This window comes from Pinus tabuliformis, chromosome X, assembly GCF_031772625.1.
Source record: "Pinus tabuliformis cultivar Carrire ecotype Pingquan chromosome X, CPIR1, whole genome shotgun sequence".
NCBI classification, from domain to species: domain Eukaryota; kingdom Viridiplantae; phylum Streptophyta; class Pinopsida; order Pinales; family Pinaceae; genus Pinus; species Pinus tabuliformis.
The window spans coordinates 1,053,557,844-1,053,585,250 of NC_142308.1; the positions used below are offsets into that span (position 1 = coordinate 1,053,557,844).

At 35.0% G+C, this 27,407-nt stretch overlaps 1 pseudogene; it reads right to left on the reverse strand.

The window, feature by feature from the left end:
* Positions 1–557: 557 nt before the first annotated feature.
* On the reverse strand, positions 558–25,587 carry LOC149143433 (peroxisomal membrane protein 13-like; annotated as a pseudogene).
* Between the last annotated feature and the right edge of the window lie 1,820 nt (positions 25,588–27,407).

Sequence of the window (27,407 nt, forward strand, 5' to 3'; positions counted from 1 at the left end):
GATCCAGCACCATCAACACCTACATACATGGAATTTTCCATAGCCTCCTCACCTGAATAGAAACCAAAACTTTCTATAATGTCTAGTAGGTTTAAAGGAAAATATACAACTCACAATGGAACCTTGTAATCTAAGTCTCAAGGAAGTATTTGTACTTGCAGGATATCAACAGATATGGAAATTGCAACAATCACTTATCACTTGAACAAATCAGTCGAATTTGTCCTTCTCTACATCTAAGGTTCATAAGCTATGATCCAATCACTTATTATTTAAAGAATATAGTGCACTTATAATGTTATGTGCCATAATAAAAAAGTTTTCACTTGAAAATTGAATCTACTACACACCCCATGTGCACACCAGTGGTGCCCAAATTCAGTTCCTACTTAAAAATTACAATTCCTTGCACAATGCATTCTAGAACATACTCATACAAGAAGCACATGAAAGCCACCGAAAAAGCAAGAAAAAACATATCTCATATTTTTCAAAGAGGATATTTGAGTAAATCTGCATGAAGCAGAACCTACAACTGACTACTACAACCTTCCACCTTAACCTTCTCAGACATTTTCCCAGCCAACCAGCTGCCTCTTTAGGTTCTTCAATATCGTAGTTTTCAGGGCCTTGACCAACTATTGCTTTAGGTCCAGACCTGGATGGGATCCTTGGTTTTGTCTGAATGCCAAGTCACCTTAGCACAAAACGAGCAAACTCCTAATACAATACACCAGATTGATCAAACAAATCTAGAGAATAATAGAATAGACAAAACCAAACTAGAAACCAATGGTCAAATCGATACATACAGTGATAAACAAATGAAATCTGTGAAAATGAATATGGTTATGTGCAAGTTTTACTTGGAGAAGGGCAGTCATAATAAAAATGGAATGCTTGAGTGTTTTGATCAACAAGGATGGAAATTCGACCAAAAAATGTCACAAAACCATGCATCTGTACTTTCAAAATATTTAAGACAAGTTAGAAAGGTCAAAATGCATAAAATTGTGATGTTCATCCCATGTCAAAACCTTCATACTATTCAAGGAAGCTTTGCATCCTTCTCAAGTTCAAGTTAAAGTGAATGTGTTATACAATCCAACAACATGCATTTTGTCACTATGTACATTGCCATAATAATCCCAATAATGAGGCATTTACTAAATACATTTAAGTGTGCATTCTTTTAAAGACAAGAGACCATAATTAGCATTTAATAGATTAATCATATAAACCATGTGTGTAGTTGGGTCTAGCTGTAGGGACAACAAACGATGAAGATATTTTAAGCTACAGGTGCAAAGAAATGGCACCATTCCTTTCTAAAGTAGGAGTTAATCATGATTTAGGTACAACAAGATTATATGGGTATAACAAGTACAGGTATCGCTGTAGAGGTACAAAATTACCAATGCAACTATGGTCTAGAGAAATATCCAAACTTTTAAGCATCCATCTCTGTCCAACAATGAAATGTTCCAAACAAGTCACTACTTTAGTTCCATCCAACTCCAAAACATAAGGGAAATCTAATCCCTAGAGAAAGAAATGGAAAATTTTAAAATCATTCATGATCAATATGGTTGTATCACAACATTTTATGATAATAAGGAGCTACTGCGACCCTCAACTAGCAGAATGAAACCCCCCAACAACCCCCATTCATGGTCCAAAATGTAATGTAATGCCAGACTCTATGTGTGCACACATGTATCAGGAACATGCACAAAGACAAAATAAAAGAAATATATATTTGATTGTACATCCTCCATTCATCCACTCAGTGCATTTTTTCATTCATTTGAAGATCAACAATAAGTTGTACTATCTTATGTTGAAACATAAGAAAATAAAGCAAGAATACACTCATCACACAAAGCATAGACTACCAAAAGTTTGGGGGTGAAAGAGGTTTCCAAATGGATCATTTGGATTACCATTTCCTTTATCATAAGTAGCCCCATATCACATGCCATATCCACCCATCAATCCCCCGTTCTATTATTATACATTCCACCAAACATATTTGATCCACCATATCCTCCTCTGTACATATTGTTGCCATAAAGACCAACACCATATGATCCTGACATCGCCCCATATCCTCCTCCCATTCCCCCATATAAATTTTTGGATCCATAAAGGCTAAAACCATAGCATGAATTGTAATTTATCATGGAACCATAGCTTGAATTATAGTTTTTCACATAACCATAGCCTGAATTTAGCAAAAGAAAAGGTTGTCAGGTGCAGAACTTCTTAATAACACAATTACAATTTAACAAGCAAGATGTAACAATACTACAAGCTTGTACTGATCATGAATAATAATCTTAATGATTAAGTCTTAAATAATCAAGATAAAACTCAAAATAATCTGGGCTACATTAGTTAAACATGATATATTGCAACACATTTACCTCCATAGTTACTTCCATAGCTACCCTGCTCCCACGGTCTTAGTGGCATAGGTCTACCAATAGTGATTTTGTTAGCAAGTGGCACATTTCGTTCAGTATCAGAACTCTCTCCTATTTTTGCTACTCCAAACGACTCCACCACAGTACTTGTGGATCCAGTTGAAGGAGTCCTGAATGGAAAAGGCCCAGATGAACTTCCAACACATTTCCAAGGCTTAGGTGGAGAAATACTACATGTTTATTTTATAAACCCAAAAGAAAAGATAAGTGAGGGCCAACTTCCACAAATAAATAACTCACAATAATAATCCTAAACTTCCCATTGATTTAGATGGCCTTTGAATATTTTCTATTCAAGATAAATATTTAAAAATATTGTTCATGATAATTTCTTTGACTCAGTGGAAGAAGTTGCACTAGTTTGGTATGCCAATATCTCATTTACAAGAAATACTCTAAGCTGGGAAACTAAGATTAGCCTATATGTCTTCCCCAACTTTGTTGGCACAAGTTCTAGCATGCCATGGATAGTATATCATATAGATTAAGTCCTACATCGCTTACAGACGCTGCCTTACTAGCATGAATTCAAGCACGTGATGTGTATGTATAAAAAATAATCCTAGTAACCAGCAAGTGGGTGCTTGGTGGGCAGAATCTGCAATAGTAAATGGGTGTTTGTTGGGAAGAATTTGCAACAGAGATAAAGATATTCACAATCCATGTCCCTCAATATGGATGAAAACAAACTTCCAAACCAAGAATATGAATGCACATAATAATGCAATGCTATAGAAAATAAATTTGCATATTATACTTTCCCAACCAGTCACAATAAATAATTATTAGTACTTATATTATTGTGATTAATTTTAGACCATTCTTATCTACTTAATATCAATTTGTCTAGTTTTGTTGAGGAACCGTTAGCTTAATTAAATAATTATCTTTCATACTTTCATCATAGAATTCAAACTCCTCACTTCTAGGGAAAACCAAGAAAAATCCCTCAAGATCCTATTCACTAAAATAGATTTTATAAAAGCCTACAACAAAGTGGAATAGCCATTAATCTTCACCATGCTTAGAGAACTTGGATTTGGCCTGTATTCTGCTAAAGTGGTAGAAACTTTATTTGCACATGTCACAACTTGTCCTTCTATCAATCATACCAAGTCTAATGAGATAGGGCTATTCTAGTTAATCAGTAAAGGTTTCCCACTCACCCTAACCCTCTATGTAATGTCTACTAAAGCCATTGGATATATTCTTCATAGTATAATAACACATCACCTCATGAAAGGTTTCTTCTCTCTGTTGTATATGGTAATCAATGAATGAATAGTCACTTCACAAATGATTATTTTATAATCATCATTGAAGAGAATCAAAATTTGGAAAACACCATGGATTGCTTGCAAATATTATGTGAGGCTTCTAGGTGGAAGTTATAAATGGAAAAATCCAATGTTATCAACATAGTCAAAAGGATGCCCTAATTGATTGGTTAGGATCTAGCAAAGTGTTAAATTCCTTTGTATTCCATTTTCTTTTTAACAAGAAGCAATATCGACAAATGGATCTAGAAACCTCTATTCCTCATAGGAAAATTCAAATTTGTATCCAAAATTCGGTTGCTACCCACATTTATTATTTGTTGAAAATGCAGCAAGAAAATCTAGTTTTGACATTTCATTGGTCAAACTAGATTAAAATATAAATTTCAATTTCATTAAAATACTTGGAGAATGTTAACTGAGGTTACATGGAACTTTTCACTCAGTTAACTTAATTCAAGTAGGATACACTTAAGTTCAGTTTAGTATGATTGATTGCCAATTCTAAGCAATCTATTTCATTTGATTTGAATTATTGTGAGTTTAACTAGTTCTAATTGTTAGAGAACTAGTAGAGGGTCCAATAGTGGGGTGTGTACCTCAATGATCAACCAGTTAACTCATCAATCAGTCCATAATAATTTATGCATGAAGATAACTCGATTTACCCGGTTGAGATTGGAGTTCAGGTGAGGAAGTGGACGCTACCATTTATAGGAAGCTTATGGGTTCACTTATGTATTTGGTGAACACACGACCAGACATGTGTTATGTAGTTAACCAGCTTAGTCAAGCAATGGTTAAGACAACCAAACTGTATTGGACAACAGAAAAACATGTGTTGGCTACCTCAGAGGCACCACTCAGTTTGGTCTTTGGTACAAATGAACAGAGGGAGTGAAGTTGTAAGGCTTCATAAATGTAGAATGTACGGTGAGTCCATCAGATAGGAAGAGCACATCAGGAGGAATTTTCAGTGTTAGGTCACCAACAATTTCTTGGTACAATAGGAAGCAGAGATTTGTTGCACTCAGCTCAGAAGAAGCATCTGAATGAGAAAGATTCGTGTTGGGTTATTTGGTCAGATGATGGATCCTACTGTGATTTACTATGATAATTAGAGTTGTATCAAACTCTCTGAGAATCTTGTATTTCATGATCGATCCAAGCATATCGACATCTGGTATCACCATCTACGAGATTGTGTGCAGAGGTAGATCATGTTGTTGGAATACATTCCTACAGAGGAACAAGATGCAAATATTTTGAAAAAGGCTTTATCAAAGGGAAAATTCGAGTTCCATAGAGGCAGGATAAGGGTATCAGATAATCCCTTTCTTGCTGAGAGGGAGTGTTGAAAATGCAACAAGAAAATCTAGTTTTGACTTTACCTTGGTCAAACAAGATTAAAATTCAAATTTCAATTTTAGTAAAATACTTGGAGGTAGTTAACTAAGGTGACATGGCACTTGTCACTTATTTAACTTAGTTAATTCAAGTAGGAGACACTTGAGTTCAATTTAGTATGATTGATTGCTAATTTCCAGCAATCTATTTTGATTAATTTGAGTTATTGTGAGTTTAACTAGTTCTAACTGTTAGAGAATTAGTGGAGGGTCCAATACTGGGGTGTGTACAGGCTCAATGATCAACCAACTAACTCACCAATCATCCTAGAATAATTGATGCATGCAGATAAATTGAGTTACCCAATTGAGATTGGATTTCAAGGGAATTGTACTATCAGTTGTAGACTATTCAGAAGTGTACAGGTGGTGCATGTGGTCAGAGAAGGGCCTACAAGAATTGTGCACTTTTCATGGAGCAATTTCTCTAATTAATAGGGGCTAATTCCTCAAGGAAAAATGCAAGGAAATAGGAGCTTGATAGGTAGTAAAATTCATTAAGTGTTGGCCAGGGTCAGTCTGTGAAGTAGTGAGATAGAATATACTAGTGCAAAGGTTGCTCAGGCTTGAGAAAACATTGTATTTCTTCTATATTTTCTTATTAATGCAATATAGATAGGAAGGGGTTTTGATCAATTGCTTTCCCCTAGATAATTATTTATTTTTTTGTATTGGTTCATGTTGTATGTTTATGATTTCCTTTCTTGATTGTGAATTTCTTTCCACATATGAGTAGAGTAGATTCAAGTTTTATGTTTTAGTAAATTACATGAGCAGTTTTGAATCTACATAGAAATTTCTACATTATTCATCACATTAAGTCACTTCTCCCCAAACTTATGCCAAGTTAGAAAATATTTTTAAAAATGTTCTTTGTGCTAACTCTAGTGGAGATGAGGGTTTTCATATAGTTGGCTAGAGCCATTATTATGCCCCTTAGGATAAAGGAGGATTGTGTGCTCTAGCCACCCAAATGAAAGCCTAGGCTCTTTATGTCAAATGGACCATTGGAATAGTGGAAGGGAAGGAAGCATGGAAGAGACTACTTGGGAATAAATCATCTTAGGGTCCTTACTCTGCTACAAAATATGGAGTAATATAAACAATACCAAGCTATTGACCACCCCAACATCCAACCAAATGATGAGACCTTTGTAGCCAAAATAACTGAGAAATCTTGGGAGGTCAATTTGGTGTGGAAAAGTGACTTCCTTGAAGCTAGGATTTATTTCAAGGATCATTGTATAATGTTTCCAAGTAGTTCTTCAACAAGGAAATCTTCTTGTGAACATCTTTTGGTTCTCAACCAAGAGACTATACAAGAAAGGCATTTGGGTCCTGGTGACTTCTATGACAAAAATTTTAGAGATTGGAAGGATTGGAACCGTATATAAAAATTAAAGCTTAGACTTACAAATAGAATTACGCTAGAAAAAGTTGAAAGCTCAATCTTACAACACCTTTTTCTTAATCTTGGCCTTCTACGACCTCTAACTTGGTGGAAATATTGGAGATGGAGCCAAAGAAAATGTTTTCTGAACTACGATTAAGTTGATGGTTACAAATGGCTTTGGCATTGACCTAAGAAAAACTGAAACATCTCGAGAATGAAATATAAGGAGAAGATTTTTCTTTAATATTTGAAATCCATCTAAAACTGGCACTTACAACCAAAAAAACCCTAATTCAATTTGTATTAAATCCATCTAAAACTGGCACTTACAGCCAAAAAAACCCTAATTCAATTTATATTAAATCCATCTAAAATTGGCAGTTAAAACCCAAAAATCCCTACTTCGATTCATATTTAACACATGATGACTTAGTCGTAGGGAAATGCTTGAAAACCTAGTAATTCTACACATTGAAAGTCCACTATGTGGCAAGAATGAAACCTTGAAGAACTTGTTCTAGTTTTGAAAATATGCTCATTTTAAGCTTTTTCCCTCCTTGCTGTCATCTAATATTTCTTAGAAGATTTCCCTATTGGGAGATTCTCTCCCCTGGGCCATAGATTTTCACATAACACAATATTAGATTAGAATTGGTATCTTATATCATCTATGGAATGCAAGAAAGCTATGTGTATCAACTAGTTCTTAGCGTGGTGCCAATGTACTTAGCAAGAGGGGTCTCTCATTTGTGCACATTTGAATCTGCATATCCAAATGAAATGTGGAGGGCGAGATAGAAATAATCCACCTACATGAGCTAATGGCCTACTAGACAATGAAAAATGAACAAAGTGCCACCTCAAGGATATTCTCTTGCCTACTCTACGCACTCTCAACCTTCAAGCAATGACATCAAGATAAAGCAAGTCAAGTTGGAAGAGAATGTCAAGAGAAGAAAAGGCATTGACCCCAAACAAGAGCCCCAAATTGGTCTTTCACGGACAAATTTCCTACTATTCCTTTGGCCATCATGATGAACCTGTGCATGACAATGATGGATAGTTGACCCTAATCCCACAACTGAAGGTTTGGGGGTTCCTTCCAAGGATGAAGATTCTCCTCCTTGAATGGGTTTAATTCTTGCGACATCATGGTCTATCCACTGACTCTTTCTCGATGATCTGGTTGTTTATATGTTTGTTTCCTTATGATTTGGTATTTATGTCACTTTAGTTTTGGAGACCTTACATGGCATGTTTTAACTATATAGAATTTTTTCCTTACAAATGTAGCTTGTGGTGGTTGCCTCACCAACTATTTTTTGTAAAAGAGATGTTAATGGAAATCTGAAGCATTTTATCCAAATGCATAATGCTAAAATATAAAGGCCATTATATCATCAACTCAAGTAATTGCTCCAACTTCATGGGACCCTCGGAAAAAAGCAATGAAAACCCATCTGAATATCCTACGGAAAGGCCTTGGCAAGAATACCTACATGTATCTCTGCCTTTTGATTCAAAACTACAATAGATGGTGTGGTCCTGGCTCCTTTTGAGTTCTCAACTACTTTTGGGTTCTACAGATATTCGAAAAATAGTGTAATGAGAAGATGCGTGAAAACCAAAATACTAATTATTTTGTCAACTCAACCTAGAGAAAACAATAAGGACTTTAGCATTCAAGCATAAACAACTAACCTTCCCTTCCATGATTGCCACACATGAGTTGGTAGTACCCAAATCAATACCAATTACATCATTCCCAACAGGCCTTGAGCTATAAGCCCTAAAAACCGTTAGTGAAAATTATAAAAAGAAAAATGAAATTTTCAATGTAGTAAGTCCATCTACTTCTTAATTGTTGGAAATTAATCAAGCAATGCAATCCTACCACAAAGGAAGGTTATTGTATAAACCTGAAAGTTATTGTTGTATTTGGCCATCTTTGTATGAGAGGTGACCCAGGGCTTGACACGTACGTGCTCTAGAAGCCCTGCAAAAGCATTGCATCACATTATGAATGAAAATCCAAAATAATCACATTAAGGAAAAGTAGAGGCAGTAGACCCACCTAACCCCAAAGAAACTTTGTCAATGTATTTTAGACTGTCAAAATGTTAGCAAAAAAATAAAAACCTTAATAAGTATACACAACTCTACATCGAACATAGAGAATCCATGGAAATATCTATCATATATATATCATCCTATGCTAAAACTCTCCATTACACACACTCAGGAACCACTGTCATCCAATGTTGAATCCTCTCAGTAATTGAAGTGACTCCCAAAATAAATGAAAAGCACTACCCTGTTGATTACAAAACCAAATTAACTGAGAAACTATGTGTGGATAATTGTTTACTACACACCTGTACAATGATATGCTTCCAACTTCTACAGGTATATCAACAAAAGAGGCAGAAAAACTCCATTTCAGTTGGTGACCATTAAATCTTCAATGTGTACAAGATTTGGAGAAAAGCATACCTAATAAGGTTCCTGTCTAGTTACAACAATTGGGATTTGCATAATATGCTTCCCATTTTACTAGGAAAGGAATCATAAGGGTGTGTTCGCATTACCAGGGAGAAGGTTCATATTCTTTGTGGTCACATTGACAATGTATCTTAGTTTCTGGTTTGCCTCAGTAAATACTAGTTTTCTTGGCTTGACAGTCATAGTCACGACTCACACCTCCCCTTGGAGGAATGACCCTGACTCTGTAGATGGACCGAGGAGGGTGTACATTAATGATAGTTCTAAAGAAGACAATTGAGTGCTTCTTGGGTTGACTTAGATGAAAAACTACAAAGAACAAAGGATAGTTGAGATTACCAAGACATATTCTTTGTGTTAGGCACTGGGCAGGCTTTTGGGTGATAAAATAAATGGATTTTGTGGTATAATTAAGGTTGCACATATAAAATTAAAAATACAGAATGGATGAAAAATGATACCATGAAAAATAAAACAAAGAGGAAATACTAAACGAATGAATAATGCTACCATGAGAAAACAAAACAAAGAAAGAACCACTATTGCAACAATTACCAATATGACATCCTGGGAAACCTTGCGTTGTCTTTTAGTACATATAACTTTAGCTTTACACACATCAGGCTACATGAAAACCTTAACTTTCCTGATATGTCAACATTTCATTAAAATATGTCTCTGGTTAGATGAAATCAGTATAAGAATACATATTAAAAGATTGGGAGAAAAAATATCATCTACAAGGATTCTAAATTGATTATGATATCATGATATCAGCCCTGGAATTTGCATAAAATGGTGTAGAAATAGATTTTACGTATCAATACTTCACTAGTAAATATATTTTATTGATATAACTATATGAGGTAAGGCATTATCAGTTACTCCCATATTTTAGTGCAATGCTGGATTGTGCTCAAGGATGTTGTGCCTCATGTCCTGAGGTGCTAAATTTATCATTTTAATCTATAAAAAAATTGTTTCCTAGTCTCCAATAGGAAAAGGGCATGGATCAAGCCAATCCCGAAGTACCTGATACGATTCTGACCTTGGCTTCAAGTAGCTCTAGATGATGCTCCAATGTACTCAATTTGTCATTCAGTGCTGCTAACTTGCTTTTAGTTGAGGCCTCTGAACAAAGGGTAAATATCAAATAGCCTTATGTCATAAAATTACACTACAAACAAAAGCAAAACTACTTTTTATCTAACAATTCCAAATGAGTTTTTTATTCTCATAACTCGGTGTTGGAAAACTGAAGGAGATTCTATTTATATGAAACCCTTATTATTGCACTGGGCAAATCTAGGTGCTCAATAGTCCATGATAGGGCAGGGGATATATCAACACATTATGTGTTTGTATGTGAAATGATTTAGTGAATCTAGATGATGAATTATGTGAATTGAATATGAAAACTAATACAGACCCATATAAACTAGCGTGTGATATACAAATCAAGGTTTCTCACCCTCCAACTACATAATTCACATTTGAGTTCACACAAATGAGAAATATATCATATATCGAAATTCAAGAGATATGTAATCAATAAATCCATGGCCTTGAGGTGCATAAAAGGGAGGTCTATATGTGTATGTGTTATTTCTCAGAACTAAGAGTTGGAAGACCATATTGGAGATCATCATAGAAATATGTCATATATAAACTAAGACAAATATGGGACTGTTTAAAATTATGCCCATTCAATGGAAAATATAGGTTTTCATATTTACAGTACATGAGATTTTTAGAGATCCATTGCATAATTGTATTCATAGATAACATTTATTAGCACATTTAATACTAAAAGTATGAAACCCATATCCATTCTAAGCCAAATGCAACCTAAAAAAACCCCAAATTTTCAGAGCTAAAAGTGTGAGATAATAATAGAGACCCGCGTATCAAACTGTAGCAGAATTTCGAAAAGACAATAATAGAAACCCACATACCAAATTATTGTAGAAATTCAAAAAGATGACGAAGATTGAGAGCCAAGGAAGAGGATAACTCCCGCTTGTCCCAATCCAATTTTACTATTATGCCCACATTCATTGCGTTGGTAATGCCCCCATTTTTTGCATTCTGCTGCTTTTCTTAATCATTGATGGTAGAGATAGCCCCTAATCAATGCCAATACTGGAAATCGAGGTAATTTGGGATAAAATCCCACCTACAGTTATATTTTCAAGGTGAAACAGGGGGCTTGAAATGAAATTCAGAGAGGCAAAATTGTCTTTTATCCGGTTTATTTTCCTAATATTGGTGGATAAAATACAATATTTATTTATTTTTGAAATAAGTTTTGGGTGAACTATAGAAAAAGGGATGTAATATAAAAAATTCGCCCCTCCAAAATATCAAATGCCTTAAATTTCACCCATGGGCTAAGATTCACCCCTAAATTTTTTTACACTGTTGTAGTCACAAATGGTGATATGTTATTTATTGTTTTAGTATAAGATGCATGTTTATATACATCTAGAAGTAGCTTTGATTGGATCCTTGACTCTAGGGCATATCACCATGTAACCCCATGCAAAGATAATTTTGTTGCATATAATCTTGGTGATTATGGTAGTGTGAATTTGGGGAAAATTCATTTTTGCGGTGTTATTGGAGTGGGAGATGTCTAAATCAAGATGAAGGGTGGACAAGATATATTGTTGAAACATGCCAGGAATGTACCAGAAATGTGCATGAGTTTGATCTCTATGGGACAACTAGATGATGAAGGCTATTACACAAGCTTTGGAAAAGGAGGCTGGAAAATTAGCAAAGGAGCATTGGTCATGGGCAGAGGACTCAAGACAATAACATTATATACATTGAAGGGAATGATAGGAAAATCAGATTTGGTTATTATCACAAAAGAAGGAAATTCAACAGATTTATGGCATAAGCACTTGGGTCACAAGAAGGGCTTAAAAATCCTTGTTGGTAAAAATTTACTGCCAGGTTTTGAAATCATATAATCTTGATCTTTATGAGAATCGTATATATGGTAGACGAAGAAGGGTTTCATTCCTTAGAGTTTGCCATGACAAAAGGAATTTTTTTTTAGAATCGATACATTCATATGTGTTTGGTCCCATTAACATTAAGTCATTAGGAGGAGCATCATATTTTGTAACATTTATAGATGATGCATCCAGGAAGGTTTGGGTCTACCCTATGAAACATAAAAGTGAAATGTTTGAAATATTTCAAAAATTCCATGTTGTTGTTGAAAGAGAGACTAACAAATTTCTCAAGTGTCTAAGAACATATAATGGTGGAGAATATTGCTCAAATGAATTCAAGGAATATTGTAATAAGTTTGGCATAAAGCATGAGAAGATTGTTCTTGGTACTCCTCAACATAATGGTGTTGCAAAAAGGATGAATCACACCATTATGGAGAAAGTGAGGAGTATGTTGTCAAATTCTGGTTTGGAGAAGCATTTTTGGGCAGAAGTAGTAAGGACAACTTGTTATCTTATAAATCAATCTCCTACTACAACCTTGGATGGTGGCATTCCTAAAGAAGTTTGGACTAGTAAGAAGTTGAATTATTCTCATTTGAAAATATTTGGATGTGAAGAATTTGTACATATTCCCAAATAAAATAGAACTAAGCTAGATGATAAATCTATGAAATGCATTTTTCTGGGATATGCAGATGAAGAATTTGGTTATCATCTATGGGATCCAATCAAAAATAAAGTTATTAGAAGTAGAGATGTTATATTTAATGAGTCAGAAATGTTTAAGAGGTCTGTAGGTGAGTTGGAGCTCAAGAAAATTATTGGCGGGTTTGAAGAGAAGCATGAGAAAATCCCACCAATGTAAGAAAATGGACATCAAATTCAAGCGCATGAAGGAAAACAAGTGGAAAGTTATGAACATCAAGAAGAAGGAATCTTGTAGGAACATTTATAGGAGATTCAACTTGATAATGCACCACTAGAATTGGTTCACAAATCTTGTCGGCCTCTTAAGCCTTCACAAAGGTATCCTCCTTCAAACTATATTTTATTAACAGATGAAGGCGAGCGTAATTATTTTAAAGAGGGTTGTAAAGTTAAGCACAATAAAGAATGGAAGAAAGCAATAGAGGAAAAAATGAACTCTTTACTGGAAAATAAAACTTGGGAATTGGTAAATCTCCCAAAAGGTAGAAAGGCTATACAAAACAAATGGGTATACATGATTAAGCATGAAGGTGGTGGAAAGAAGGAGAGGTATAAAGCAATATTGGTAGAGAAGGGATTTTCCCAAAAAGAAGGTATTGGCTTCACTGAGATTTTCTCAACTTTTGTAAAAATGTCATCCAATAGAGCCATTATTGGTCTTGTCACTGCTATAGACTTAGAATGTGAACAATTAGATTTAAAAACTGCTTTCCTTCATGGTGAATTGGAGGAATAAGTTTATATGGAGCAACCTGAAGGCTTCATAGAAAAAGACAAGGAAGACCTAGTTTGCAGGTTGAAGAAAAGACTCTACAGGTTGAAACAAGCAGCTCAAAAATGGTATAATAATTTTGATTCATTCATGTTGGAACATGGTTTTCACAAGTTGTAAGTTGACCATTGGGTCTATATCAAGAGGTATGATCAAGGGAAGTATATAATATTACTGCTATATGTGGATGACATGCAGATTGTTGGGCATGATAAGAATATGTTTAATAGGTTGAAGAAATATTTGGGCAAAAAAATTGCAAAGAAGGATTTGGGTCCAACACAACATATATTAGCAATGAGGATTATGCGTGACAAGAAAAAAAAAAGGTTGTGGCTATCACAAGAAAATACATTAAAATGTGCTTAAAATGTTTAATATGAAGGATGCCAAGCCAGTTGGTACACCCCTTGCAACCCACTTCAAGTTGAGTACTAAGTTATGTCCTAATGATGACAAGGAGAAGGAAGAAATGAGAAATATTCCTTATGCTTCAACACTTGGCAGCTTGATGTATACCATGGTATGCATATGACTAGACATTGCATATTTAGTGGGAGTAGTGAGTAGGTTCCTTGCCAATCCAGGAAAACAACATTGGAAAGTAGTAAAATGGATTTTGAGGTATCTCAAGGATACTAGTCATTACTATCTTTTTTTGTCGTAATAAGACTATGCTTGAAGGATTTACAGATGCAGATATGGCTAGAGATATGGACACCAAAAAGTCCACTACAGGTTATTTGTATACATTTGCAGGTGCAGCGGTATCTTGGGTGTAAAGGATGCAAATAATAGGAGCTCTCTCTACAATAGAGGCAGAGTACATAGCTGAAACAAAAGCTTGTAAAGAGATGTTGTGGATGCAATAATTCCTAGGAGAGATAAGAATAAGGCAGGACAAGTATGTGCTATATTGTGATACTCAGAGTGTCATCCACTTGGTGAAAAACCAAAAAATTCACACAAAAACCAAGCACAATGACTTAAGGTACCATTGGATCTGGCATGTGTTGGAGGAAGGATAATTATCATTGGAAAATATCCATACAGATAATAACCCTGTTGATATGCTCACTAAGATTCTACCAAGAAATAAACATGTTATATAGAGACACGGTAGGACTCAATGTGACTTGATTCAAGACTCTTCATTTGGGTTCAAGTGGGAGAATGTTAGGTGTGAAGACAAACATTGAAACTGATGCAAACCAACTCCACCACCCGCCAACCAATTGCACTACTCATCGACCTTTTGGAAATTTCACTATGTAGCTCATGAAAAACACATGCAGAAAAATCTAGAACACTATCCATCACCTATAAATTTGTAAATTGCCTTAGCTTGAGAAGGCAAGAAAGGCAAGGCCTGTAATGTAATGTAAAGCCTGTGTTTTTTGTTCTCCATAATTTTAATGTCTTCCTGCTTCGTGTTGTCTCTGAAAATAATTTGTGTTTGAGATTGATTTTATTCTATGTTGTGTTCTCTGATTCTCATCATAGCTGTCAAGATTCAGGATTTTGGGTGCCTATGTGTTCTTGATGGTGTTGAATCCATTTATGCCAGAAAATAACAATTTAAACCCTTTCATTGTTAGATATTTTGAAAATAAAAATCTCTAGATTCCAACGCGAAATTCACCATCCAAGCAAAATTGTGGTCTTGGTAGACAACGCCTCTGTGAAATGCATTGGCACAATGTGGGTTTTGAACATACTTCTTGGATTTTGGAGAGAAGGAACTGAGTTTTTTTTTATTGGTCGATGTGCGAGGTTCTCGTATTTATGGATCAATCCTCGGTATTGTGCACATCCATGTGAACGAACAACTCATCCATGAAACATCTAGTCATTGACATTGATTGTAATTTGGCCACCTAAATAACCTCTTCCTCTACACACGGACAGGCCTAAACTGTCCTTTATAGCTTTTTCCCTCTTACATGTCAACTTTTCATGGAAAACTTATCAATGTAGTAAATAAATTTGAATTCAAGAGAGGGTGATAACACATTTTCCACACCCAATTAAATTACATTCAAAAAATTCTTCCCAAAAACTATATTCGTATTAAACTACTGTATATTTTCTTGACCTTGGATTTATCAAGTGTCGAGAGGGATCAAATCTCTTGAGGTGCAAGCCACTTAGCACTTGATAGATCTGGAGTTAAGATGGATTTAAGCTAGTTTAAGTCGTATACGGCCACACAATATATTGAACATCTAATTATTATGATTATTTTTTTTAACATATCTAAGATTAATATGGTCATTTTAATTTTAAATTTTCTTAGTTACCTTAGTTTGTTGGAATGATAGAGATTATCAATAACCCGAATGATGAAAAATGATGAAAAACGTTTGAATGCAAAGTGTCAATGTAACAATGTTAAATGATAAAAAAAAAATGTGAATAATAAGAATGTACTCAAGTACAAGTAGTTTCATTGTGATTAGTCTCAAACTCTTTTCTTCTACTATTATTATTGTCACGTCAATTATTTTTTCCATCTTTTCATATCAATGTTATGAAAAGGACATTTAAAATCATAGAAAATTCAAATATTTAACTCAAGATATTGTGGTAAACGTCATACCTAGTCTCTCTTGTTTTCCAATATTAATAGTAGCTTTCTCTAAATTCAATCATTGTGACTTACAAAGTGTTAAACCCTAAAGAAGTTTCAATGGTATTTGTTTTCTGTTACCTTATTTGAATGTGAAGTGACTAACAATGTTGTATGGTTGAAAATGGAAATAAAATGAATTACAAATAATTTATAGATTCAAGAAGAAAATATTATAGGTAAAGTCCCACTAGCACAACCGATTGAGGTTGGGCCTTGTTAGCAAGGAGACTTGGGATCAAACCTCATAGGGGGTGGTTGTAACCTATGCTAGGGGGAGGAGACTTGCTAAATAATCCAGTCAACTTAGGGTTGGTGTGGCCTTGGCTGGGTGCAATCCCCGGGTGACTTTGATGGATTAAATGCCCTTGGGTCACAATTCCTCAAGCCACAGGTCAAGCCCGGAGGATCACAAACAACTTGACAAAAAAAACAAACATTTCAGATAAGTAAACATTTTATTTAAGATGAAAATTCAAGTATTTTATTTATGGTTGAATTATTGCAACACATAAATTAATGCACTTTGTCAATAATTTTTTAGTGCTTACACTGAAATCAATGCACATTATTAATTTAATTACTTTAAAATTAATGTACATCATACATTTAGTTACATCAAATTAAAAATCAACATCAACATTGAAATCAATGCATCTAGTGCAAGCAATCAAATAGGATTGGAAATAAATTACTAGAATGAAATCAATACATCTAGGGCAACCAATCAAATGGTATTATGAATAAACATCTACAGTGAAATTAATGCATATATTTCGGTGAAAAGGAAAAATATTCATGGCTTTCTAAATCCAACTTCTTTTACTTTTTGTAAGAGTCTTACTTCCTCTTCCTCTATGGTTAATAATGTTCAATATTATATAATACTATATAATATCTGTAGTTGTCTATGTGTGTCTCTTTCTCCTTCCCTCTCTCTCCACCCTCCATCCAAGTGCCCATCTCCCTCTCTCTATTGCCACCCTTCAACTTTGTCACCATTTCCCTCCCTCTCTCTGCCCTCCAACTCTATCACTATTTCCCTCCCCATCTCTCTCTCTCTCCGCCCTCCAACTCTGTCACTATCTCCTCTCCCCCTCTCTCTCTCTCTCTCTCTCTCTCTCTCTCCCTCACTCTCTCCCCATCTCTCCCTTGTCACTCCATCTCTCCCTCTAGTTGTTATGTTATATTAGTAGACAATTATTATACAATATTTGTATAATCTTATATTATATTATATAATAATATAATATAATACTATTATATGGTTATTAACGTTCAATATTACATAATAGTATATAATATTAAACATACTATTATATAGTATTATATTAAATATTATATAATATTTTATATTATGTTTAATATTATAATCTTATGTTTAATATAATGTAAGATTATATTAGTTGTTCGGTGATATTAGCCAATAATTATTATATTATAATATAAAGTTAATATATTTTTCCTAGAAAAAAAAAATAATAAATAAAAAATAAAAAAAATAAAAATAAATGTGAATTTATTATTATATTGAAATAAAATTATATTTTGTAGATACATGTCTAGCATATATTCAGAAATATAGATCACATGGCTCCATTACAATAATGGTTGTAAGCCCTCATAATTGTGAAAAAAGAAGAGAAAACCTAGCAAGAATGCTTAATGCCCTATATAGTTGTAGAAATCATCCACTTTTCATTTCTTACATTTCCTCCTTTTATGTCGTAAGATGTTCCCCCGTGAGAAGAACTTCCCTCTTGCCCACCTGTCATCACTCTGTGCTTTTGGATTATATGTTAGATGATTGGAGGATGTTCAACCATTCGATCATCCCAGGTGAAGGTAGTTGGAAGGAACGATCTTGAGATGTAGGAATATGGTTTATTAAAACTTTCCTTTTCATTTTCATTATTTGTTGGATGAATGGAGAGTTGAGGTTCTTGAAGCAAACATTTTTTCTCAGAAAGTCAGGCCTTTATATGCATTTTTCTCATAGTTTTGCATGTAATGTTGGTTGTCTTCCTTGAACAATAAACCTGTCGAAGGCACAATAAAAAATTTTCTCTTCTGTGCTACAAATTTGTTTCTTGAAATTAAAATATGTCATCTTTTTGTTGTTGAAAACGACATACTTATACTACTTTTTAAAAAGAAGGAAAAATGTGCTGTCAATATTGTGGAATGTGGCATATTATGGCCCATCTTGGATGAATGGAGATTCGAGGTTCTTGAAGCATAAATTAGTGGGCTAGAAGTGATTGGATATGTGTGTAATTTTAGAGGTTGGGTAGGCATGGCACCTACAAGCAAGGCAGATAGGAAGGAAGCCCTTGATGTGGCATCATGGATGTTCAATGTCAGCACATCTGTTGGGATTATTATGGTTAACAAAGGTCTCATGGCTTGATATGGCTTCACTTTTGGCCAGTCTCTCGTCTTGTGAATCTTTTGCTATTTAATTTTATCAAATTGAAGCATTTATAAGTTGTGAATTCTATTATCTAGCCTTCCCATTTACCTTTCTTCGAGCTTGTTTTTTTATTTGTGCCAATTTCTCCATTGTTGGCATGAATGTCAGTCTCATGTGGAATTTTATTGGTTTTTACGAGGTGAGATTAATACACTTGTTTTCTCTATTTTGCAAACAAGTATCCCACTCCTTTGTAGGATTTAAATCAATACACTCACTTTCTCACCTTTTTTGTTCATTTGTATGTAAATAAATTGTTTAGATGTTGTCAAAGTTACTTAGAATTGTTGGAATTTTTTTATATGGAACCTAATACATACTAAAAATATTGCATCCAATAAAAGTGTTGAAAGTATGGAAAATTGCAGGAACATATAAAATTTCAATGTGCAAAATGTGATGCAAATTCTTGAAATTTCTTATTCAACATACATTAATTTGGGTATGCCTTTTTGGGTGATGTTTTTAAGGACATGTTTTGACATGGATTGTATCCACAAACTGTGTGGGGGTATTAAATTCCAGATCATCCCTATAAAATATGGTTTCATTTCTCAACTGAATGAACGGTGTCATATTAAGAAATGTCCTACTGAATTTTTAGTGGACAAGGTGTTTTAGGGCTTTGACCCTAGTAAATTCAACTTCACCAAAGTAGGCGAGGAAGAGGTGCTTTTCCATTTTGAATAAAGAGAGGAAAACAAAGTTTACTACTTGGAAAAATCCAATGTCTTTGACAACCCTTGTCAATTTCGCTAACATGGTGTCTCGTAGTTTTTCTTACTGCCAAAGCTTCGATTTACAGGTATGTTTTTCCCACAATCTCTACTTAAATACTTGTTAATGGGTCTTTTCCTTGAACTGGTTTAACCCTTGGCAATCTCTTCCTGCAGGTACATGAGGAATCCTCACTGTTATTTCTTATATACCTATGAATTCCAAGGTGGCAATAAACATACAGGTTTCGCACCCTTGTTTCAGGTCAGTCTTCTCACCCGGTCTCAAGTCTCATTCGTTTTGGGAAATTCCTTTATTACAGTGATTCCAGCCACGGAGGCCACAACCTCTACCCAGTTTTCTAATGACAGGTAATGTAGGGTTCTAAAAATGTAAATGACCCAGCTAACTCTACCCTATACTTCATACAAGCAAGGTGTTAGGGTTCTAAACTAGGTTTTATTTCCTTTTCTTTCAAACTTCAGGAACATTGCAACTCCGTGCTAATTATTGATGCATGTTCATGTAAAAATGACTCTTTGGAATTCCTTGCGGGTTATTGTTAATTTTGTTATTACACAGTGAATGTGGCAAGGAATTATACATATATATTCCTTCATTGTTGTGACTAATATATATATATATATATATATATATATATATATATAGATATCAGATGTGGTGGGTTTCTTATATGTGCAATAAATTAAATTTACTTGATGCTCTATTATATTTTCTGCATGTTGTAACTTAGGTTTTTATTGGAGGTTCGGTTGTAATTTTTAGCAAAGGCTACATGAAAACCACAGAGTAATTCCATGCTTATGTGGTTAATCATGTCACCGTGTTCGCACCCAGTTAGACATGGTCGACTACGAAACTGATACATTTTTTAATTATTTCAGAACATGAATCTTTATAGTTTTCCCTTTTTGGAATATTTGTACTTTTCAATAACGCAAGATTTTTCTAATATTTACATTATGTTCACAATTCATGTAGCATTTGAACTATGATTTATGTGTAGCATGCAGTGTACAATTTATTTGATGTTTTTCTACATGCTTGCACACTGAAGCCTCATTACTTATTAACCTGAATTATACTAGCATATACAGACTTACATTCAAACTTTTACACAATAACAACTTAGCTATTATTTAACCACAAATCTGTACACTGGAATTCAATAAATGATATAAACTAAATCATACTTATCTATTTCCGTAGGCTAAACAACCTTAGTCTCTTGGAAGATCTCACCACCCAGCCTCAAGTCTGGCAATGACATCCAGACCCTCCCCCGAGCTCTTCCCCTCCAGACAATATTTATAATTATGTATTCATTCTGGGTATCTTGAAGTGTCAAGACCAATAGTCCAACCTCAAGTCACATACCCTCATAGATTCTCTCAGATCTCCCACTGGTTTATCTCACCCAACTTAAGGAGTTTCTGGTGTCAACATTCTACTTTTTGACCAAATCTATTACTTTCCTCTCTTCAATTCTCCAGCCCCCTAGGCCTTCCTCGAATTCTTCTTTTGAGGAAAAAGGTGAGTAACCACCTTAACTGTCTCAGGAGGTTTAACAACTGTTTTCTATTCTTGAAAATACTTTAATTCTTATTATGTATTATTCATAAATTGTTTTGGCTAACTCAGCCACAGTTCTTTGGTATTTCCATCGAACATATAATGATAAAAAAACAACAGTACAATAACAGTAAAAGTAAAAATAAAAACAGTAGAATAAGTTAATTGTTCATGTAATGTGAGGTGTCACATCTCCCCCCTCTTATGAGGAACATTGTCCTAGTGTTCTCTTTGATTTACAAAAATAGTGCAGGATAAGATTTCCGCATGAAATCCTCTTCTTCCTAGGTGGCTTCTTCTGGGCCAAAGTGCTTCCACTGCACTTTAACCTGGGTGATGGCTCATTTCCACAAGGTTGTTTCTCTCCGTTCGAGAATATGAAGAGGTTCTTCCATAAATTCTCCTTCCGGTTCAACCTACAAATTTTCCCAGTTAATTATATGTTAAGGATTGTACACATATTTTTTAACAAGGTGACATGGAAAACATTATGAACCCGGATATGGCTTGGTAACGTGATCTTGTATGCTACAGGTCCAATTCATTCCAATACTTGAAAAGGACCGCAGTACCAGGGTGCTAACTTAGCACAACCTTTCCATTGCAAGGTACTTTTCTTTGGCTTGACTTGCAAATACACGTGATCTCCTACCTAGAATTCTCTATAGGTTCTTTTGTCTACATAAACTTTTTGTCTATCCTGGGTGGCCTTTAAGTTCTAACAAATATTTTTAACTGTTTTCTCCATCTCAGCTAGCATATCAGGACCCAATGTTAATCTATTGATAGGACTATTCCAATATATGGGTACCCTACACCTTCTTCCATACAATGCTTCGAAGGGACTCATTCCCAATGACTCGTGGTGTCTGTTATTATAAGAAAACTCCACTAAGTGGAGGTAATATTCCCACTTATGCAAATGTTGCATCACAAACATTCTTAACATATCCTCTAAAACTTGATTAACCTGTTCAGTCTGACCACCTTTCTGAGGATGGTAGGCGATACTGAATTGGGTCTCTGTGCCCAATCCAGAGAAAAGGTTCTTCCAAAATGCGGATGTAGAATTTACATCCCTATCTGAGATCACTACTTTGGGTATCATGTGCAATCTAAATATATCTCTCATAAAGATATCTGCAATTTCAACAGTCTTGTAAGTGGATTTTACTAGTATAAAATGAGCGGTTTTACTTAGCTTATCAACCACCACCATAATTAAGTCATGTCGGGGCAAACCTGTGATAGAATCCAAAGTAATCACCTCCTGTTTCCACTCAGGTATAGGCAGTGGCTGAAGTAGTCTAGAGGGATGTTGGTGTTCTGCCTTCACGAACTGACATTATAAACATTTAGCCAAGTATTTGGTAATATCTTTTCTTAAGCCTGGCTAGAAATAACCTTTCTTGATAGCTGAAAGTAGTTTCTGGTATCCCGGGTGGGCAGCATACGGTTTCCTGTGAAATTCATCCATTAAAAATTGTTTAATAGAATTCTGATTAGGGATATAAATTCGATTTCTAAAGGTTAACAATTTATCAAGATTTATCCCATATTCATATTTTTCTCCTTTATTCTGAGAATTAATTGCTTGCTTCCAAAGGAAGGTATATTCTGGATCCTTAAGAGATGCTTCTTTAATCATATCAGGGAGATTCGACTTCACTTGGATGAAATGTATTTCATAAATGCAATGAAACTTCCTGCTTAATGCATCAACAACTTGATTTTCCTTTCCCTTAAGGTGTTTTATTTCAAAGTCAAATTTGCTTAAAAAGGTTGTCCACCTAGCTTGACGAGCATTTAAACTGGACTGGTTAAAGAAATTTGTAAGACTACTATGATCTATTAACAATAGAAATTTCTTCCCCAGCAGGTAGTGTCGCCACATTTTTAGTGCATGTACTATTGTTGTTAATTCAAGATCATAAGCAGAGTAATGTTGTTCATATTCCTTCAACTTGCGGGATTCATAGGCTATAACTTTTCCCTCTTGTGTTAGTACTCCTCCAACACCTTCCTTACTAGCATTTGTACATACAACAAATGATTTCTCCAGATCTGCAACCTTTAATATAGGTGCAGTGGTAAGTAGGTGTTTCAATTGCTCAAAGATTTGTTGACATTCAACAGTCCACTGGAAATTCCTTCCCTTCTTTTGTAACGAAGTCATGGGAAAGGCGATTTTTGAAAATCCTTCAATGAACCGATGATAATACCCAGCTAGGCCCAAGAAGGACCTAATATCAGTGACATTCTTCAGGGTATTCCACTCCATAATGGTCTTAATCTTCTCCGGGTCTACTGCTATACCTTCTGCTGATATAACATGACCAAGATATTATATCTGACTTTTGTAAAAATCACATTTGTTGTACTTAGCGTATAGCTGATTGTCCCATAAGGTTTGCAACACAATTCTTAGATTTTTTTCATGCTCCTCTTGATTCTTAGAGTAGATTAATATGTCATCAATGAAAATCAGCACAAACTTATCTAAGTATGGCTGAAAAATATTGTTCATTAGAATCATAAAAGTTGCACAGGCATTTGTAAGACCGAAAGGTAGCACTACAAACTCATAATGACCATAATGAGTTCAAAAAACAGTTTTAAAAATGTCTTCTTCCTTAATCCTTATTTGATGATACTCGGATCTTAAGTCAATCTTGGAGAACATGCTTGCTCCCCGAACTTGATCGAATAAATCGTCAATTCAAGGTAAAGGATATTTATTTTTGATAGTCAGTTTATTCAATTGACGATAATCAATACATAATCTTAGAGTTCCATCCTTTTTTTGTACAAACAGTACAAGAGCTTGCCAAGGAGACACATTGGGGTGGATATATCCTTTATCAAGAAGCTCTTGCAGTTTCATTTTGATTTCTGTTAATTTAGGTATACTCATATGGTAAGGCATTCTAGAAATAGGAGCTGGACCCGAAACTAACTCAATTGTCAAATCGATATCTTGCTTGGGCGGTAACCTGGGTATGGATTCAGGAAACACATCAACAAAGTCTTGGATGACAAGAATATCTTCCAGAGAAGTCATCTTTCTCTTGGAATTTGTATATCCCACCTGTACAACATAAATTTGACAACCTTTCCTGATGCATTTTCCCAGTTGGTTAGTAGTAATAGGGCATAACTTAATATTTTTCTTAATTCCTTGAATTTACTTTCTCTGTCCTGATTTAGTGAGGTAACTAACAGATTTTCCCTTACAATCTACCAAGGACTAGTGTCCTTCCAACCAATCCATCCCTATTAGTACATCATATGATCCCAATGGAAGTATGTTTAAATTAACATAAATATGTTGTCCCGAGATATCCACAGGACAATTTTCTATCTTTATAGCTACCCTTCGCTTCGCCCCTATAGCTAATTGAACTAACCAAGGTTTTTGAAATTTACTGCCCTGTGATTGGAATTCCTCTATAATCTTAGGAATAACATAGCTTAAGCTAGCACCTAGGTAAAAAAAAATAGAGACAGGTTGATTAGTGACCATACCTTCACACTAAATCATGGTGGGCTAGTATTTTGCTTGATGGTCGTCTATTGCAGCATTAATCCTGGGCATGCTCCTTGCCACCTCCCCAACTGTAGAGGCTTCTTGCATGTTTGAAAGTTGCTCCGTTCTTGATTTATGTGGATAATTTTTGTAATAATGGGGTTCTCCGCACCCCCAACATTGCAGAGGTTGTTTTTGTTGTTGGTCATTAGCATGCTTATTAGCTCCCTCGGTATGCCTACTTTCAATAGATGCTAGAACCTTTGGTTAATTCTTTACCGGAAATTTATTAAAGGTTCTTTGTTGCGAATTCCTTCCATTGGAAATTTGTGTTTGTCTATTTGGGGGAAAATTCCTTCCCCTCTGATTCAAACCTCCTTTTGAACCTTTACTTTTCTTTTTCATTTGCTGATAACAAATGTGGGCTTTCGCACAACGTCGTCCATTGTTTTTGGATAATCAAATTCCATATTTTCCTTCATGAAATTAGGTAGACTACTAATGAAATGTTGAATCTTGACTTTTTCTTCATGGTTACATGATAGTAAAGAGGTAAATCATTTTACATATTCATCCATAGTTAAGGCTCCTAACCTTAAATCATGGAATTCCTTCACTTTTTCATCATAATAATGCTTTGTCAAATATTTATCTTTGAAATGCTTCTGAAATTCTTTCCATGTGACTTGCTCTTCATCAATTTTCCTTACAATTTTTATTTCTTCCCACCATAGGGTGGCCTTACTTCTTAGTTGATAAACTACCAGCCGAGCCTTCAATTTATCGTTATATTCATAGATCTGGAAATATTTATTCATATCTATTAACCAAGATTCTATCGCTTCCTCTATTTCACCTTCAAAAGTTGGGGGTTTTATCTTTTTAAATTCCCCTTGTAATTCAATTTTCTGTCTTTTTGACTTTCGTTGATTAGAGACATTATCAGAACGTCCTTTGTCATCATCATGTATTTCCTCTGATTCAACATTATCTTCCCCTTGATGGACAGTCATAGTTTTCTCTCCATTACCAGCACTAGGGTTTGGCCCACGTTGATTTTGTCGATTGGACAGGATTTTCATAATTCTCTCTTGTTCTTGTCGTAATCTCTCATTATCCATTCTCAAGTTAGTCATCTCAACATGTAACTGCTGAACAGTTTCGAGTAGGGCAGCATTGGCTTGACGAGATTCTTCTCCCAATTGTATCTACATTTCTGGATTAAACCCTACATATGTTGCATCTGACTGATTTGGTGTTCTATATTCGCTCTGCATTCTATCCTTGCGGCTCCTTGCCTTTCTTCTCTCTTTGTGTTCAATCATTCACACCGAGTTCCACTTATTTTTTTATTATTATTATATATTTATATTTATATATATCCTAGAAGCCTCAGTGTTGTAATCCCAGGCTCTGATACCATATGTAGCATGTATTTACTCATGGACACATTAATTAACAAAAAAATTGTATATTGATAATTACCATACACAAGCCATAACATAAATTCAAGGGACCATGAATGTTCAGATAAAGATTCAAGGGATAATGAATTTTCACATAAAGATTGAAGGGAAAATGAATGTTCACATAAATCCCTACCACTGACATGATACGAAAGACTAAGGTTAAGTGATAGGTTTAACTGTTTTTTCAATGTTTCACTGCCCTGAGGTCATTTAATAAGTTTATGAGCAACTAGAGGGACTCTGTTATCACTCAACTCCTATACCTAACATTGATGTATGCCTTATAGACCCTTCCTTTACAATGGGAGGCTCACTCTTCCGTCAATGTGCCAGATTCCGATCCAACGGACAAGCCACGACAAGGGAGAATGAGGTAACCACCTACCTCCCCCATCGGGCAACCCACGACATTCGAGCAACAACTTTGCTATGGAGAGGCTCTACATGGTGAGGGTTTTTTTCACTGAGGGTTTCAAATGGATAAACTACCCTTCGCTTTATGACTTCTAGCCTTCACGAAAGCTTCATCTCCATTCTTACAGGTCGAACAAGGGTTTAGTTGTCCCACTGTTCGTTTTCATACCTTAAGGAGACATCCCTGCTGTGGCAAGGACTATACTCCTCTTTCTGCACAATATGCGTCTACAATGCAATCTAAACTATTATTTGAAGGAGGTTCTTACACAGGTAAGGGTTTTACCACATCCTGGTTGGTTTAGTTATCTTGAATGAAGCTCACAACTACTTACCCTTGTCAATTTTGCTGACAGAGTTTCTCGTAGTTTTTCTTGCTACCAAAGCTTCGATTTACAGTTATGTTTTCCCACAATTTCTGCTTAAATACTTGTTAATGGGTATTTTCCTTGAACCAATTTAACCCTCGACAATCTCTTCCTATAGGTACATGACGAATCCTCACTGTTATATCTTGTATACCTATGAATTCCATGGCAGAAATAAACATACAGGTTTTGTGCCCTTGTTTTAGGTCAGTCTTCTCACTTGGTCTCAAGTCTCTAGTTAGTTTCGGGAAATTCCTTTATTACAGTGATTCCAGCCACAAAGGCCATGACCTTTTCCCAGTTTTCTAGTGACAGGGAATGTAGGGATGTAAAAATGAAAACGACCATGCTATCTCTACCCTATACTTCATACAGGCAAGGTGATAGGGTTCTAAACTAGGTTTTATTTCCTTTTCTTTCAGACTTCAGGAACATTGCAACTCTGTGCTAATTATTGATGCATGTTCATGTAAAAATGAATATTTGGAATTCCTTGCGGGTTATTGTTAATTTTTTTATTACACAGCGAAGGAATTATAAATATATATTCTTTCAAGATTGGTTATTGTTTCAATCAGTCTATATCAATGTTTTACAACTTGGACTCGGATTCGGACTCGGCCGAGGATCGACTCCGACTCGGACTCGGACTTGGTAATGACTCGGCCGGCTCGATTTCAATGACTCGGTCGTTGTAAAAAATAC